Consider the following 17,704-nt stretch of genomic DNA (forward strand, 5'->3'; position numbering starts at 1 on the left):
AGGAGTTAGAGACCAGCCTGGGCAACATGGCAAAACTCTGCCTCTACAAAAAATACAAAAATTACTCACCCCTGTAATCCCAGCACTTTGTGATGCTAAGGCAGGTGTATTGCTTGATCTCAGGAGTTTGAGACCACACTGGGCAACCTGGCAAAACCTTGTCTCTACTAAAAATACAAAAATTAACTTAGGTGTGGTGTTGCACACCTATAATCCCTTTGTTTCAGCTCTCACACTGTAAACAAGCTTGTTTTCACAGTATCTTCAGTGCCATGTTTTCACATTGTTGTGCTTTTTATTGGTGATTTTGCTCTTCTAAGTGGCCCTAAGCATAGTGCTGAAGGACTGTCTTGTATTCTTAAGTACAAGTAACCCCTGATGATAAGAAAAAAACATGTGATAGAGAAGCTTCACTTAGCCCCGAGAGCAGTTAGCCTAAATAAACTGCCTTTAAACAGAAACACACATAAAACTAGATTATATATTGATCAGTTAAGGGAATATCATGACCAAAGCCTTGCAGAAACCTAACCCAGAATTTCTCCTAAGAGCAATGGTTCAGTGTTTGCTAGTTCAGTATTTGCTGGGACTTCATAACATAATTACTCATACGATGAGAACTGATGGTTTGGGGCCAGGTGCAGTGGCTCACACCTTTAATCCCAGCACTTTGGGAGGCTGAGTCAGGCAGATTACTCAAGATCAGAAGTTCAAGACCAGCCTGGTTAACATGGTGAAACCCTGTCTCTACTAAAAATACAAAAATTAGGTGTGGTGGCACACACCTGTAGTCCCAGCTACTTGGGAGGCTGAGGCAGGAGAATTGATAGAACCTGAGAGGCAAGGTTACAGTGAGCTGAGATCCCACCGCTGCACTCCAGCCTGAGCAACAGTGCTAGACTCTGTCTCAGAAAAAAAAGAAAGAACTGACAGTATCTAGGGGTGGAATTTCTGGGTCATATGAAACTCTACTGGTAACCTTCTGAGGAGCTGCCAAAATTCTGCTTTATAGTTTTGTAGGCTGCAAAAAAATAATCTGATGTCCAAGATGACCAGAGGAACAACACCTGTTCCCCTCTCCTAGCCAATGGTCTCTCTCCTGAGTGCGGTGACTTACTTGGGGAGAAGAATAAATACAAAAGAGGAAGAAAAAAACAAGTCAAAGGACATAATTACAGGTGGGTGGATGTGGCTCCCTGTGACTTCTCTTATGGAGGTGTGCCCTAATTCATGTGTTTTCTACACAGACAGAAGTTAGTCACCATTTTTGGACTTGGTTCTGCTTTTTTGATTTTGTTTTTTACTTTTTCCTATTTTCTTACCTCTTCGTACTGACTCATATTTCTCCAGATTATGATTGTAATAAGTTAATTAGATGCAACAAGAAAAGCAAATTAATGGCATGGAAGAAAGTGTGATCTGAGGCCGGGCATAGTAGCTCAAGCCTCTAATCCCAGCACTTTGTGAGGCCAAGACGGGCAGATCCCTTGAGGTCAGGAGTTCAAGACCAGCCTGGGCAACATGGTGAAACCTGTCTCTACTAAATATACGAAACAATTAGCCAGGCATGGTGGCATGTGCCTGCAGTCCCAGCTGCTTGGGAGACTGAGGCAGGAGAATCACTTGAACCCAGGAGGCGGAGGTTGCAGTGAGCTGAGATCATGCCACGGCAATCCAGCCTGGGTGACAGAGTGAGACTCCATCAAAAAAAAAAAAAAAAGTGTGTGATCTGAGAGACCAAACTAGACACCACTTTATCAACTAAGTTGCACTCAAAGCTTCAGGAAATGAAGTTATCTATGGGTGGAGGGTTCAGGGTCTGGCTGGCATGGCAAATGTCTAAATTCCTTTGGCTAAACTCTCTAACAATAGGAGCTTTCAATTCTGATTTGCAACCCAGACCACAACAACTCTGATTGGACAGAGGACGGGCCTCACAAACATTCTTTTCTGATAAGCTACTACAGGCTTTCAGCTAGTTTGAGCAGCTTATAGAGGATGTGCACAAACAGTCTGTGTATCCTGTAGTTCACCTTTTGTTGTAAAGAGCCAAATTCCATCTCATTTTAATGCTAAAACTTGGCCTCAAAATAGGAGTGGTGGTGCGTGCCTGTAGTATCAGCTACTCAGGAGGCTGAGGCACAAGAACCGCTTAAACCCGGGAGGCAGAGATTTCAGTGAACTGAGATTGTGCCGTTGCACTCCAGCCTGGGCAACATAGTGAGACTCTGTCTTTAAAAAAAAAAAAAAGGCCAGGCATGGTGGCTCATATCTGTGATCCCACTTTGGGAGGCTGAGGTGTGCAGATCACAAGGTCAGGAGTTCGAGACCAGCCTGACCAACATGGTTAAACCCCATCTACTAAAAATACAAAAATTAGCTGGGCGTGCTGGTGACACACTGTAATCCCACCTACTCAGGAGGCTGAGGCAGGAGAATAGCTTGAACGTGGGAGGCAGAGGTTGCAGTTAGCAGAGATCTCGAGACTTCACTCCAGCCTGGGCAACAGAGTGAGACTCCATCTCAAAACAAACAAACAAACAAACAAACAAACACAAACAAACAAAAAGGCCAGGCTTTCCGGGCGTGGTGGCTCAAGCCTGTAATCCCAGCACTTTGGGAGGCAGAGGCAGGTAGATCATGAGGTCAAGAGATCGAGACCATCCTGGACAACATGGTGAAACCCCGTCTCTATTAAAAATACAAAAAATTCGCTGGGCATGGTGGCGTGTGCCTGTAATCCCAGCTACCCAGGAGGCTGAGGCAGGAGAATTGCCTGAACCCAGGAGGCGGAGGTTGCGGTGAGCCGAGATCGCGCCATTGCACTCCAGCCTGGGTAACAAGAGCGAAACTCCGTCTCAAAAAAAAGGCCAGGCTTGGTGGCTCATGCCTGTAATCCCAGAACTCTGGGAGCCCAAGGCAGGCAGATCAGGAGGTCAGGAGCTTGAGACCAGCCTGGCCAATATGGTGAAAACCATCTCTATTAAAAATACAAAAATTAGCCAGGCGTGGTGGCATGTGCCTGTAGTCCCAGCTACTCAGGAGGCTGAGGCAGAAGAATCACTTGAACCCAGGAGGCAAAGGTTTCAGTGAACTGAGATCATGCCACTGCACTTCAGCCTGAACAACAAAGAGAGACAGTCTCAAAAGAAAAAAAGAAAGAAAGAAAGTGAAAGGATGAAAAAATATATTTCATTGAATAGTAATGGAAAGAGCATGGGGGGTATACTAATATCAGATACAATAAAGTGTATCAAAAAAGTTTATGAGAGACTATATATTAGACATTATATATTGTATAAAGAACATTATATATTAGAAAAAAGTTCAATACAACAAAAATATATAAAAAATTATAAACATTTATGTATCTAATGACAAATCATCAAAATACGTGAAGCAAAAACTAACAGAAAAGAAGAAATAACTGGACAATTCAACAGTAGTATTTTCAGACTTCAGGACCCCACTTTCAATAACAGAACAACTAGTCACAAGATAAGTGAGAAAATAGAGGACTTAACCAACACAATAAGACAAGTAGACCTAATAGCTCCCACACTGCAACAGCATACACAATCTTCTCAAGTGTACAGGAACTATTTTCCAGTGTATGTCTTAGGCCACAAGTTAAATTTCAATAGATTTAAGAAGATAGATGTCATTAAAAGTATCTTTTCCACCGGACGTGGTGGCCCACTCCTGTAATCCAAGCACTTTGGAGGCCAAGGCGGGCGGATCACCTGAGGTCAGGAGTTCAAGACCAGCCTGACCAACATGGTGAAACCCCATCTTTAAAAAAAAAAAAGTGTCTTTTCAACCTCAATGGGATGAAATTAAAAATCAATAAAATAAGTAATACTAGAAAATTCACAAAGTTTTGGAAATTAAACAATACTCTTATACAGCCAATAATTCAAAGAATAAATCAAAATAGAAATTAGAAAATACTTAGAGACATGAAAATAAAAGGTTTATGCAATGCAGCAAAAGGAGTGCTACAGAGGAATTTTTTTTTTTTTTAAATTTGAGACAGAGTTTCTCTCTTGTTGCCCAGGCTGGAGTGCAATGGCGTGATCTCGGCTCACCGCAACCTCCACCTCCTGGGTTCAAGCGATTCTCCTGCCTCAACCCCCAAGTAGCTGGGATTACAGGCACACGCCACCATGCCCAGCTAATTTTGTATTTTTAGTAGAGACAGGGTTTCTTCATGTTGGTCAGGCTGGTCTTGAACTCCCGACCTCAGGTGATCCACCTGCCTCGGCTTCCAAAAATGCTGGGATTACAGGCTTAAGCCACCGTGCCCAGCCTGCTAAGGACAAATGCTTACATTTAAAAATAATAAAGAAAAAGAAAAAGAAGCCTGGGTGCAGTGGCTCATGCCTGTAATCCCAGCACTTTGTGGGAGGCTGAGGTGGATGGATGGCTTGAGCCCAGGAGTTGGAGATTAGCCTGGGCAACATGGTGAAATCCCATCTCTACAAAAAAACAAACAAACAAAAATGCCCAGGAGATTAGCCTGGGCAACATGGTGAAATCCCATCTCCAGGCATGGTGGTGTGTGCCTGTAGTCTGAGCTAATTGTGGGGCTGGGGTGGGAGGATCACTTCAGCCCAGGAAGTTGAGGCTGCAGTGAACCATGATTGTGCCACTGCACTCCATCCAGTCTGGTGACAGAATGAGACCCTGCCCCCCGCCACACACACACACAAAGTCAGAAAGATCTCAAACCAACGACTTACTTTTATACTTTAAGGAAGTAGAAAAACAGCAAAATAGACCCAAAAATACCAGAAGGAAAAATATATATATATTTTAGAGCAGAGATTTAAAAAAAAGAAAACAGAAAAAAAAATGAGGAAATCAGCCGGGCGCGGTGGCTCAAGCCTGTAATCCCAGCACTTTGGGAGGCCGAGGCGGGTGGATCCCAAGGTCAAGAGATCGAGACCATCCTGGTCAACATGGTGAAACCTCGTCTCTACTAAAAATACAAAAAAGTAGCTGGGCATGGTGGCATATGCCTGTAATACAAGCTACTCAGGAGGCTGAGGCAGGAGAATTGCCTGAACCCAGGAGGCGGAGGTTGCGGTGAGCCGAGATCGCGCCATTGCACTCCAGCCTGGGTAACAAGAGTGAAACTCCGTCTCAAACAAAAAAAAAAATGAGGAAATCAATAAACCAAAAGCTAGTTCATTGAAAAAAATTGACAAACCTTTATCTAGATGAGCTAAGAGAGAAGACTCAAATTGCTAAAATAAAAAATGAAAGTAGTGTCATTACTATCCATTTTATGGAAATAAAAAGGATTGTAAGAAAGTTCTCAGCTGGGCGCTGTGGCTCAAGCCTGTAATCCCAGCACTTTGGGAGGCCGAGGCGGGTGGATCACGAGGTCGAGAGATCGAGACCATCCTGGTCAACGTGGTGAAACCCCGTCTCTACTAAAAATACAAAAAAATTAGCTGGGCGTGGTGGCGCGTGCCTGTAATCCCAGCTACTCAGGAGGCTGAGGCAGGAGAATTGCCTGAACCCAGGAGGCGGAGGTTGCGGTGAGCCGAGATCGCGCCATTGCACTCCAGCCTGGGTAACAAGAGCAAAACTCCGTGTCAAAAAAAAAAAAAAAAGAAAGAAAGAAAGAAAGTTCTATGAGCAATTGTGTACCAAAAATTTGATAACCTCGATGAAATTTAAAAATTTCTGGAAACACAAAATCTATGAAGACTAAATCATGAAAAATGAGAAAATCTGAATAGTCCTATGACACATAAGGAGATTGGGTCAGTAACAAAAATATATATATATACTCACCAGGCAAGGTGGCTCACACCTGTAATCCCAGAGCTTTGGGAAGTCCAAGTTGGAGGACTACTTGAGGCCAGGAGTTTGAGACTAGACTAGCCTGAGCAACATAGTGAGACTCCGTCTCTGTTTAAAAATACAAAAATTAGCTGGATGTGGCAGAAGGTGCCTGTGGTCCCTAGATGGCTGAGGTAGAGGGATTGCACTACTGTACTCCAGGCTGGGTGACTGAGCAAGACTCTGTCTCTAAAAATAAATAAAAAATAAAATCGGGCCGGGCGCGGTGGCTCAAGCCTGTAATCCCAGCACTTTGGGAGGCCGAGGCGGGTGGATCACGAGGTCAAGAGATCGAGACCATCCTGGTCAACATGGTGAAACCCCGTCTCTACTAAAAATACTAAAAATTAGCTGGGCATGGTGGCACGTGCCTGTAATCCCAGCTACTCAGGAGGCTGAGGCAGGAGAATTGCCTGAACCCAGGAGGCGGAGGTTGCGGTGAGCCGAGATCACGCCATTGCACTCCAGCCTGGGTAACAAGAGCGAAACTCCGTCTCAAAAAATAAATAAATAAATAAAATAAAATAAAATCGATCACCTAAGAAAAACTCTGGACCTAATTGCTTCACTGGCAAATTCTACCAAACAATTAAAGAAATAACAACAATTCTTTTAAATCTTTTCCAAAAAAATTAGGGAGAAGGGAAAATTTCCGAACTCATTCTGAGGCGAGCATTACCCTAATACCAAGGCAGAAAAAGACATTATAAGAAAACGATATCCCCAAATCACTTATCAACATTAATGCACCTCAGCCTCCCAAAGTGCTGGTGTAGGGCTGATGGCCCACAGGGTCATGGGGTGTGCCTTATGCTGTGCTGAGGTGCAGGAAAACGCAGTTGGGCTCAAGGGGCCATACCACCTATGAGCAGAGTCAGGCAAGGCCCCGAATGTCCAGAAGCACTAGTATTTATTGTGTATAGGGGGCAGGACAGTGAGTGAAATCATCTTTAAGGATAGTGATAGGGTTGTGAGCAATAAAACAAGGGGTCCATCCCCATTAGGTCGCCTAGGCTAGGAGGTGGACAGTGTGCAGCAAGGGGCCCATTCCCATCAAGGCAAGGGCCATGTGCAGTAAGGAGTCCACCCCCATTAGGTCACTGACGCTTGAAGATGGGTCGTGCGCAGTGAGGAGGGTGCAGTGTGCAATACTTCTATTTATGGGCAAACTACTAAGAAGATTTAACGGGGGATGCTTTAAGTCATACAGTAGTGACAGAGCTGTCAGCGTTACCGCCACCTGCTGGCAGCTTCCAATGAGTTCTCTGGGAAGATGCTTTCCTTTTTTTTTTTTTTCTTTTTTTCTTTGAGATGGAGTTTCGCTCTTGTTACCCAGGCTGGAGTGCAATGGCGCAATCTCGACTCACCGCAACCTCCGCCTCCTGGGTTCAGGCAATTCTCCTGCCTCAGCCTCCTGAGTAGCTGGGATTACAGGCACGCACCACCATGCCCAGCTAATTTTTTGTATTTTTAGTAGAGACGGGGTTTCACCATGTTGACCAGGATGGTCTCGATCTCTTGACCTCGTGATCCACCCGCCTCGGCCTCCCAAAGTGCTGGGATTACAGGCTTGAGCCACCGCACCCAGCCTGGGAAGATGCTTTTCAAGCAGCACAGTAGCAAGAGCTGATAAAGTTCACAGTCACCAAGGTGGATTGCCGGTCTGAGAGCAGCCTTCCACAAGAACTGGAGCAAGGTCCTACAACTCCTTTATCAGGAGGAGTGGCTCTTGCCCCAAGCCTGCCATATAGCGGGTACCTTTACGTTACTGAACACTGCTGCCTGGGCTATGGATTCTTGTTCTGGTATAACTGTTTTTCCCTTAAATCATGCTCTGCCGTGTCTGCTCTAGGCATACCTCCAATTATTTCTTTTTTTTTTTTTTTTTTTTTTTTTGAGATGGAGTTTCGCTCTTGTTACCCAGGCTGGAGTGCAATGGCGCGATCTCGGCTCACCGCAACCTCTGCCTCCTGAGTTCAGGCAATTCTCCTGCCTCAGCCTCCTGAGTAGCTGGGATTATAGGCACGCGCCACCATGCCCAGCTAATTTTTTGTATTTTTAGTAGAGACGGGGTTTCACCGTGTTGACCAGGATGGTCTCGATCTCTTGACCTCGTGATCCACCCGCCTCGGCCTCCCAAAGTGCTGGGATTACAGGCTTGAGCCACTGCGCCCGGCCCAATTATTTCTTAATTCATGCTCTGTACTATGTCCACTCTAGGCATTCCTCCGATTATGAACTAAGCTATAATTATATATAAATGTAGGGAAATATTATTTAGGGGCTCATACTATCAACTATTATATGCTTATATATAGAGGATTATATAAAGGGATTCTTCAAGCCCTAATTCTATAAACTAATATATGATTATATAAAGGATTATATAAAAGGAAATAGCTGAGTAGTAACCCTATAAACTGAGATATTCTTCAAGCCCTAACTGTGCCAGGGTTCTGCTTAGGTCTCCTTCCTAGGTGCCTATATGGGGGGTTACCCCCATATAGGCAAGTTTTACAAGTGTGAGCCTCCGTGCTTGGCCCTAAATGCAAAGATTCTCAACAAAATGGTAGGAAAATAAGTTGAACATCTTATTAACAGGGTAATACACTATGACCAAATGTAATTTATTCCTGGAATGCAAGGATGGTTCAACACACACAAATCAATAAATGTAATATGCCACATTAACCCCTTTGCACTTACTTGCTGGAAAACCAGAGGCCCAGGAAAGGGGTCCCTTTAGATTCCATATGAGTTTTAGGATTGGCTTTTGTCTTTCTGCAAAAAAAAGTCAGTGGGATTTTGCCAGGGATTGCATTGAATGTGGAGATCAGCATAAGGGTAGTAACAACACTTAAGTTTAAGATTAAAGACATTTTTATTAAGGGTTTAGCTAATTGGTATATAACAAATGCTGTGTATGGTAGCTTTTATTTTCATCTCCAGAACCTATACCTTACTAAATACAATATACACTGACCATGTTTTAAGCATGGATCACAGGATCTGAAAAAGTGGAGGATTTACATGCTGAGTATTGCTTTCTTCCAAAGATGGATCAATTCTACTACTTCGTAATTAGCGGCTCCTGTGTGTCTGGTCACTGGGGACTTACAAACAGGACTTGCACAGGACTCGTTGCCTCTGGCCGGAACCACAAAGGGGCAGTCCCGGCCCGGGAGGTGGGTGTGGCCGGGCAGGAACCGGGAGGCTCCGGGAAGCTCCCCTAGGCTCCCACCCAGGGCCCCGCCCTGCCTCGGCTCCAGCCGCCGCCAGGGGCTCTCCCGGCCCAGGACAGCACCGGGCCTGGCGGCTGGGCTCGAGCTCCGGGCACCGACTTGGGGCCGGCCGCGGGGAGGCGGGGATCGGGCGACCGAGGCCGGGACCTCGGCACCCTTCCGCGGGAGTCGCCCGGAGAAAGTGCCCTCTTGGCCGCCGCCGGAGCCGCGCCGCGGGGGCCGCGATGTTGTCCGCGCCGCGGGAGCCGCCGGATCCGGAGCTGCAGCGGCGCGGGGAGCAGAAGCGGCGGCCGCACGACGCGCAGCAGCTGCAGCAGCTCCAGCACCTGGAGTCCTCGTGAGTCTCGAGCCTCTGAGCCGCCGTCCGCGCGCCGCCCGTCTTCGGGGAACAGGGACGCGGGGAGCCGTGGTGGGCGCTGGGCCGGGTCCTCCAAGCCCCCGGGAGCAGCAGGGGGGCGGACCCGTGAGGAGCCTGGTGCCTGCGATGGGACTTCAAGTCCTCACCGGGTGGGGAGCGAGGTGGGGGGAACCGCCCGACCTGGGAGGGGCCCTGGGGGCGGTGGCGCGGGTGGGCGGGGGCTCAGCCCGGGGGGCGACGGCGGCTTGCTCTTCTCACCCCGGCTTTGGTGTGGGCGTCGGCATTTTGGGGGAAGCCCAGAGTTGTTGGCGCTCGCTCGGTGTTTGTGGACCCAACAGGCAAGTTCAGCTGAGCCTGCTGCCCCCGCGTTCCACCCCTGCGTTCCCTGGGCCACTGCGTGGTGGAGAAACCCCGTTCTACTCATCCTCTGCCATGGAGAGGGGAGAGGACACCGGTCCTGTGGCGAGGCGGGGAAGGAGAGAATGGGCGGCGGGGACTGGCCACTGCGCTGCCAGGTAGAACACAGGTGCACTTGTTCTCTCCAGGCTGGAGGGATTTTTACTAGGGTCCAGAGAGGGCATTCAGGGAGCCAGCTGCCGCTCGGCACCACGTGGAACTCAGTCCCTGACTTGGGAGGCCCTGCGCTCCCGAAGCTCCAGGGAATTCAAGGAGGGTCCAGATGACCTGGGAGAGTGTGGTATAAAGAAGATTCAGACTTAGGGAAAGAAAATAGGGCTTCCCTCTACCCTTCTAGGTTCTTTACCTGGGCCACGGATTAAATTGTCATAATTAAGCAGGAAAGGCGAGAAACAAACCTCTCCAACAGCGAACTGGGAAGGAAGGGGTGATTTATTCGGCCAGGAGCTGCTGAGGCTTAGATGCCTAACAGCTGAGCTCCCCTAACAAAGAAAATCCTTGCCCTTTTAAAGGCTTACAACTCTAGAAATTACATGTGACAGGGTCTTGAATCAGGAATTAGGCATGGGGTACGTGACTTAGGTAGGGGTTTGATCCTAATTAAGTAAAAACAGTGCCTTCTGGTAAGATTTCCCATACCGTATCCGTGAGCTATAGACGGGATTGTGGTTAGCAGTAGGAGTTTTATTCTTAACCTGGCTGGCGGCGCCAAACCCCTGCTGACTTCGAACTTCTCCTTTTGAGATGCAACGTAGAAGACTGAAGAGGATTAAGAGTCTCCTTCCTTAATAAGATAGATAAACAGGATAAAACTATTTTTACATACCCATGCAGTGGAGGGGCACAAAAGTGGGAGACTGAAAGAAGGGCCAGGGAATAGGGGCGTGGGCCTTTTGGGGGCGTAGTGGAGACAAATTACGGAAGGGTAAGGGGACAAAATGTATGATGAATAAAGCTTGCTTTGTTAGGCTCTCAAGTGATAAAAGTTGTCTCCAAGCAAGGCTTCTTTCTGATATAGATATCTTTACTCATGGAAATTTCCTTTAAAGATGAAAATTTCTCGGCCGGGCGCGGTGGCTCAAGCCTGTAATCCCAGCACTTTGGGAGGCCGAGGCGGGTGGATCACGAGGTCAAGAGATCGAGACCATCCTGGTCAACACGGTGAAACCCCGTCTCTACTAAAAATACTAAAAATTAGCTGGGCATGGTGGTGTGTGCCTGTAATCCCAGCTACTCAGGAGGCTGAGGCAGGAGAATTGCCTGAACCCAGGAGGCGGAGGTTGCGGTGAGGCGAGATCGCGCCATTGCACTCCAGCCTGGGTAACAAGAGCGAAACTCCGTCTCAAAACTAAAAAAAAAAAAGAAAGATGAAAATTTCTCTTTACAAAAGGAGCGGGAGTCTTTTATTTTAGGCGGTTGTGGGAGAGGTGAAGTTTTCCTTTGTTGGCTGGTTTTCAGTTTCTTTTAGCTCAAAGTCATCAATATGTCAGGGGTCATATTTTGGTGTTAGGGTGGAATATTTGGTGTGAGGATGGCATATTTTGGTATGGTGCTTTCTGGTCCCCTGCAGTCATATACTATTAGGGTGATCTGTCCTGAGCCCCAACCTAAACCTCAGGTGGGAGTTTGCCTTAGCAATTCTTTCCCGTCCTTTCCGGTTCTGTAATTATCCTTGGAAGTCAAACTTTTTTTTTTTTTTTTTTTTTTTTTTCGAGACGGAGTTTCGCTCTTGTTACCCAGGCTGGAGTGCAATGGCGCGATCTCGGCTCACCGCAACCTCCGCCTCCTGGGTTCAGGCAATTCTCCTGCCTCAGCCTCCTGAGAAGCTGGGATTACAGGCACACGCCACCATGCCCAGCTTATTTTTTGTATTTTTAGTAGAGACGGGGTTTCACCATGTTGACCAGGATGGTCTCGATCTCTTGACCTCGTGATCCACCCGCCTCGGCCTCCCAAAGTGCTGGGATTACAGGCTTGAGCCACCGCGCCCGGCCGGAAGTCAAACTTTTCTAAGTGTTGACCTGAAGGAAAAAACAGAGGCAAAATTAATTAATTTCAAAAATTGATATAAGTAGAGAAGTTCTTTGGGGCCAAGTTTGAGAACTGCAATCCAACAGCATAGGTTCAAGTTGCTCTGAATATACTCTCCTATATGCAGCAGTTACAAGTGGGTATTTGTTTCTTGGATTTGTTTGTTTGTTTTGCAAGGAAGGGGAGGCTCAAGGAAACTTCAACAAGTGGGTTTATAAAGGAAAAGATGAGGCAGTTCCTAAGTTATTTGCCAATTATTTATATTCAAATAACATAGGGATTGATTGGCTATACAATGTTCTTTGTATCACAGATTTCAGGAACAGGAAGATAATGGGTGAGGGAAACTACAGGGATGAAAAGAAAGAGCCATGGCTCCTAGGGCATAGGTTGGGTGGTACATGATGAAGTCCCATATTCCTGTCTTTCTTGGCCTGATAAATTTTGTACCTCACATAGTTCAGACTGGTCTGAGCTATTTTTCTTTGATCATTTCTCCCTTTTGTTCAAAATCTTTCTCTTTGGAAAGTGTTACTAAAAAAGGGATCCTGATCTGGACCGGAAGAGAGGGCTCTTGTATCTCACACAAGAAAGAATTCAAGGTGAATCCATAAAGTGAAAGCAAGTTTATTAAGAAAGTAATAGAGAGCCGGGCGCGGTGGCTCAAGCCTGTAATCCCAGCACTTTGGGAGGCCGAGCCGGGTGGATCACGAGGTCGAGAGATCAAGACCATCCTGGTCAACATAGTGAAACCCCGTCTCTACGAAAAATACAAAAAACTAGCTGGGCGTGGTGGCGCATGCCTGTAATCCCAGCTACTTAGGAGGCTGAGGCAGGAGAATTGCCTGAGCCCAGGAGGCGGAGGTTGCGGTGAGCCGAGATCGCGCCATTGCACTCCAGCCTGGGTAACAAGAGCGAAACTCCGTCTCAAAAAAAAAAAAAAAAAAAAAAGTAATAGAATAAAGAATGGCTACTCCATAGACAGAGCAGCCCCAAGGGCTGCTGGTTGCCCATTTTTATGGTTGTTTCTTGATTATATGCTAAACAAGGGGTGGATTATTCATGCCTCCCCTTTTTAGTCAATATAGGATAACTTCCTGATGTTGCCATGGCATTTGTAAACTGTCTTGGTGCTGTTGGGAGTGTAGCAGGGAGGACGACCAGGGCCATCTTGGTTTTGGTGGGTTTTGGTCAGCTTCTTTCCTGCAACCTGTTTTATCAGCAAGGTCTTTATGACCTGTATCTTGTGTCATCCTCCTGTGTCATCCTATGACTTAGAATGGAATGCCTTAACCATCTGGGAACTTAGACCAGTAGGTCTCAGCCTCATTTTACTAGATGCTAAGAAATAATCTAATGGGTTTCAGGCTACTTTGGTTTGAAGGTGGGGTTTCACCAGGGACCTGCCCCTGTCTACCTAGAATTTCTCTGCCTCCTGCCTTTATCAGAGGAGTCCTTTATTTGATGGTGTTTTTCCCTAAACAAAATCTCCAGGTTGGAGACCACAATCTTTGATATCTTCGTGTCCTGGGAGCTCTCCGTGAAAAGGGTCTTTAACTAGTATTAAGAATTTTTAGTGAGAAGCTTATAATACATTGGCTATAATGAGAAAAATAGTTGCTTCATAGGCTCCTTCATCCAGCTGAATGAGGCTTCTCCTTCTATTTCAAAGGGGGAAAGCTGATGTTTTCCAAACGGGATAGAGAATAAGCAAATGTAAGAGCTTTAGGTCAAGGAAGGTTAAAAGTTTCTGTCAGCTTTCCCAATGGATTTTTTGATCACATTTGTGCATTGCACCAGTCCAGAACACTGAGAGGGATATACACATGGCAATGCCCGTTCATCCACTCTCAATCAGCTTCGACCATACAAGAAAAAACTTCTATAAACCTTTTATAACCTTACAACATATATACTTTTTTTTTTTTTTTTTTTTTTTTTTTTTTTTTTTTTGAGGAAGAGCCTCTCTCTGTCGCCCAGGATGGAGTGCAGTGGTGCCATCTTGGCTCACCGCAACCTCTGCCTCCTGGGCTCAAGTGATTCTCCTGCCTCAGCCTCCTGAGTAGCTGGGATTACAGGCACGCGCCACCATGCCCAGCTAATTTTTTGTATTTTTAGTAGAGACGTGGTTTCACCATGTTGACCAGGATGGTCTCGATCTCTTGACCTGTGATCCACCCGCCTAGGCCTCCCAAAGTGCTGAGATTACAGGCGTGAGCCACCATGCCCGGCAATTTATTTTTTCTTGGCAGTTATACTTGAATTGCTCATTAAAGCTAGTCATCATCTCAGGTGATTTCCTTGTTAATTATTTTTACAGCCTGCAAAGATTATGTAGTTGCCACCTAAGTGAAAACTCTAAAATTACATGTGAGGTCATTTTGCTGCTCTAAAGACACAGCTGCTTTCATTAAACCAACAATTCACCACACATTTCCTCCCCTCACCCTTCTATAACTTGTCTCCATGACACCCCAGAAGCTCTAATTAAACTAGTCTTAATTTACCAAAGATTTATCCAAATCATGTGAAAGTAAAAAAATCATAACAAGACTAACATGATTATGAAAAAGATCTTTCAGGCCGGGTGTGGTGGCTCACGCCTGTAATCCTAGCACTTTGGGAGGCCGAGGTGGGTGGATCACCTGAGGTCAGGAATTCAAGACCAGCCTGGCCATCATGGAGAAACCCCATCTTTATAAAGAAAAAAAAAAAAAAGAAAAAAGAAAAAGATCTTTCTTTTTTTTTTTTTTTTGAGACGGGGTTTCGCTCTTGTTACCCAGGCTGGAGTGCAATGGCGCGATCTCGGCTCACCGCAACCTCCGCCTCCTGGGTTCAGGCAATTCTTCTGCCTCAGCCTCCTGAGCAGCTGGGATTACAGGCACGCGCCACCATGCCCAGCTAATTTTTTGTATTTTTAGTAGAGACGGGGTTTCACCATGTTGACCAGGATGGTCTCGATCTCTTGACCTCGTGATCCACCCGCCTCGGCCTCCCAAAGTGCTGGGATTACAGGCTTGAGCCACCGCGCCCAGTCCAAAAAGATCTTTCAAACTAATAAAAGGTATTTGAGTTCGTTTCTATATTCCTGAGAAAATATTTAAGCATTTTTTCTTTAAGCCAATTAATTTGAACTTTTTCATATATTTTGGCAATGAAATATCACATGCATATAACACATATAAACATAGACATACAAACAGAAGCAGATCTTTTAATTTGTATAAGATTCTTTATTACCCAGTTTTCAAATAGTCCGTGTCTACTTTAGGTGATCATCTAAAGTGATAATCCTCGTAGATCCTCCACTTAGTGATTGTCCACTTTAGACCCCCAGTCTCTTGATTATCTGTTCTGCTGCCCTAAGTAATTAGTAGCACTGGCAACCCTAAATTTGCACTTTCAAAGCCTTTTAGATGAAACAAAGTAGAAAATTTACATCTAAAAAGCACAGAACTTGTACCTAAACAGAATTATTTGCTGAGACAAAGAAAGGCATAGGTTAAAAACTGGTTCAGATAAAATTACCAGGAAAAGTATTTTATTTTTTTATTTTATTTTATTTTATTTTTTTTGAGACGGAGTTTCGCTCTTGTTACCCAGGCTGGAGTGCAATGGCGCGATCTCGGCTCACCGCAACCTTCGCCTCCTGGGTTCAGGCAATTCTCCTGCCTCAGCCTCCTGAGTAGCTAGGATTACAGGCACGTGCCACCATGCCCAGCTAATTTTTTGTATTTTTAGTAGAGATGGGGTTTCACCATGTTGACCAGGATGGTCTCGATCTCTCGACCTCGTGATCCACCCGCCTCAGCCTCCCAAAGTGCTGGGATTACAGGCTTGAGCCACCGTGCCCGGCCTCAGGAAAAGTATTTTAAACGAAGGTACAATTTGTTATGTAAACTGTAAGCCAAAGTCTTCCCGGTCCTGAAATTTTCTAATGGTTTAGATCCACCGAGGGAGTTGCCCTTACAAATGGAAGTTTTCTTTATAGATGTAGATTTCTTTGTTTTTTAAAAGAGTTTCAGGCCTGGTACTTAGTTTCAGCAAAGAGTTTCAAAGTAGCCAGCTAAATATTAGGAAGTTGCATTTTGTCAACTGACTTAGTTTGATAGATTGTTTCTTTCTTTCTTTCTTTCTTTCTTTATTTTTTTTTTTGAGGCAGAGTTTCCCTCTTTTGCCCAGGCTGGAGTGCAGTAGTGCTAGCTCAGCTAACTGCAACTTCCGTCTCCCCGGTTCAAGTGATTGTTATGTCTCAGCCGCCTGAGTAGCTCGGATTGCAGGTGTCTGCTACCGTGCCTGGCTAATTTTTGTATTTTTAGTAGAGATGGGGTTTTGCCATGTTTTAGAGGCTGATCTCGAACTCCCAACCTCAAGTGATGTGCCTGTCTTGGCCTCCCAAAGTATTGGGATTACAGGTGTGAGCCATATAGATTGTTTCTTAATGAGATTACTGACTTCAGGGTGGAGCCTCTTAATGAGTAGGGCAGTGAGAGCAGTTGCAGTTTTCAGGGCCTTATATTTAAATATGTGAAAAGCAGGCACCGGTGAAAGGCAGAACATTTAGATCTTCAAAAATCGAGGATCCTACTTTTACACTGAACCCCAGATCCCCAAGAAGAGGGAAATACCACCGAACCAGTGTGAACTCTTTCTGCAGTTTTCTTCAATACAAGGCCGTTTCACAGAAGCTGGTGGGCTGCGTCAGTCCACTCTGCAATTAGCCCATCTCCCACTAAGTGGATCCATCTCCCTCGGTGGATCTAAACCATTAGAAAATTTCAGGATGGGGAAGAGGCTTACAGTTTACATAACAAATGGTACCTTTGTTTAAAATACTTTTCCTGGTAATTTTATCTGAACCAGTTTTTAACATATGCCTTTCATTGTCTGAGCAAATAATTCTGTTTAGGTACAAGTTCTGTGCTTTTTAGATGTAAATTTTCTACTTTGTTTCATCTAAAAGGCTTTGAAAGTGCAAATTTAGGGTTGCCAGTGCTACTAATTACTTAGGGCAGCAGAACAGATAATCAAGAGACTGGGGGTCTAAAGTGGACGATCACTAAGTGGAGGATCTACTTAATGGGAGTTTTCAAGTGTTCAGAGCACACCTTTTTAATCTAAACAGGCAAAGAAACAAGGTGTCTCCTGCAGTAATGACATTCACTGCAACAGCTGTCAGCCACTTTTGGCTGCAGCTTTTGCCAGTGACTTGCCAGCCATCGAGCATGCAAATGTCAAGTTCTCCCCCACAATCAAAGTAATACCTTATACTCCAAAAGCCAGAGAGATCCAGAAACTCCAGGCAAAATAGAGCAGAGCTTTAGACCTGAGAGAATTCTATTCATGACTCTTAGATTCTGTGAGAAAAACCGAAGACTCCAAAAAAGGGTGGGCATGGCCCCTTTTTCCATATCCTCAAGGGGTCCTAGGAGTGCCAGAAGTCTCCTTTGTGTTACCAAAGATGGCGAAAGGGAGAAGGAGCAGAAATGGAAGGAAATGGAAGAATAAGTATTAGGGGGCCCAGTTTGAGAGATTTTCAGCTTTTTTTTGAGACAGAATCTCACTGTCATCCAGACGGGAGTGCAATGGTGCAGTCGCGGCTCAGTGCAACCTCTGCCTCCTGGGTTCAAGTGATTCTCCTGCCTCACTCAGCCTCCCAAATAGCTGGGACTACAGGCACATGCCACCATGCCCAGCTCATTTTTTGCTTTTTTTTTTTTTTTTTTAAGTAGAGACGGAGTTTCACCATGTTAGCCAGGATGGTCTCGATCTTCTGACCTCATGATCTGCCCTCCTCAGCCTC

This window comes from Saimiri boliviensis, chromosome 10 (assembly GCF_048565385.1).
Source record: "Saimiri boliviensis isolate mSaiBol1 chromosome 10, mSaiBol1.pri, whole genome shotgun sequence".
In the NCBI taxonomy this organism is placed as follows: Eukaryota; Metazoa; Chordata; class Mammalia; order Primates; family Cebidae; genus Saimiri; species Saimiri boliviensis.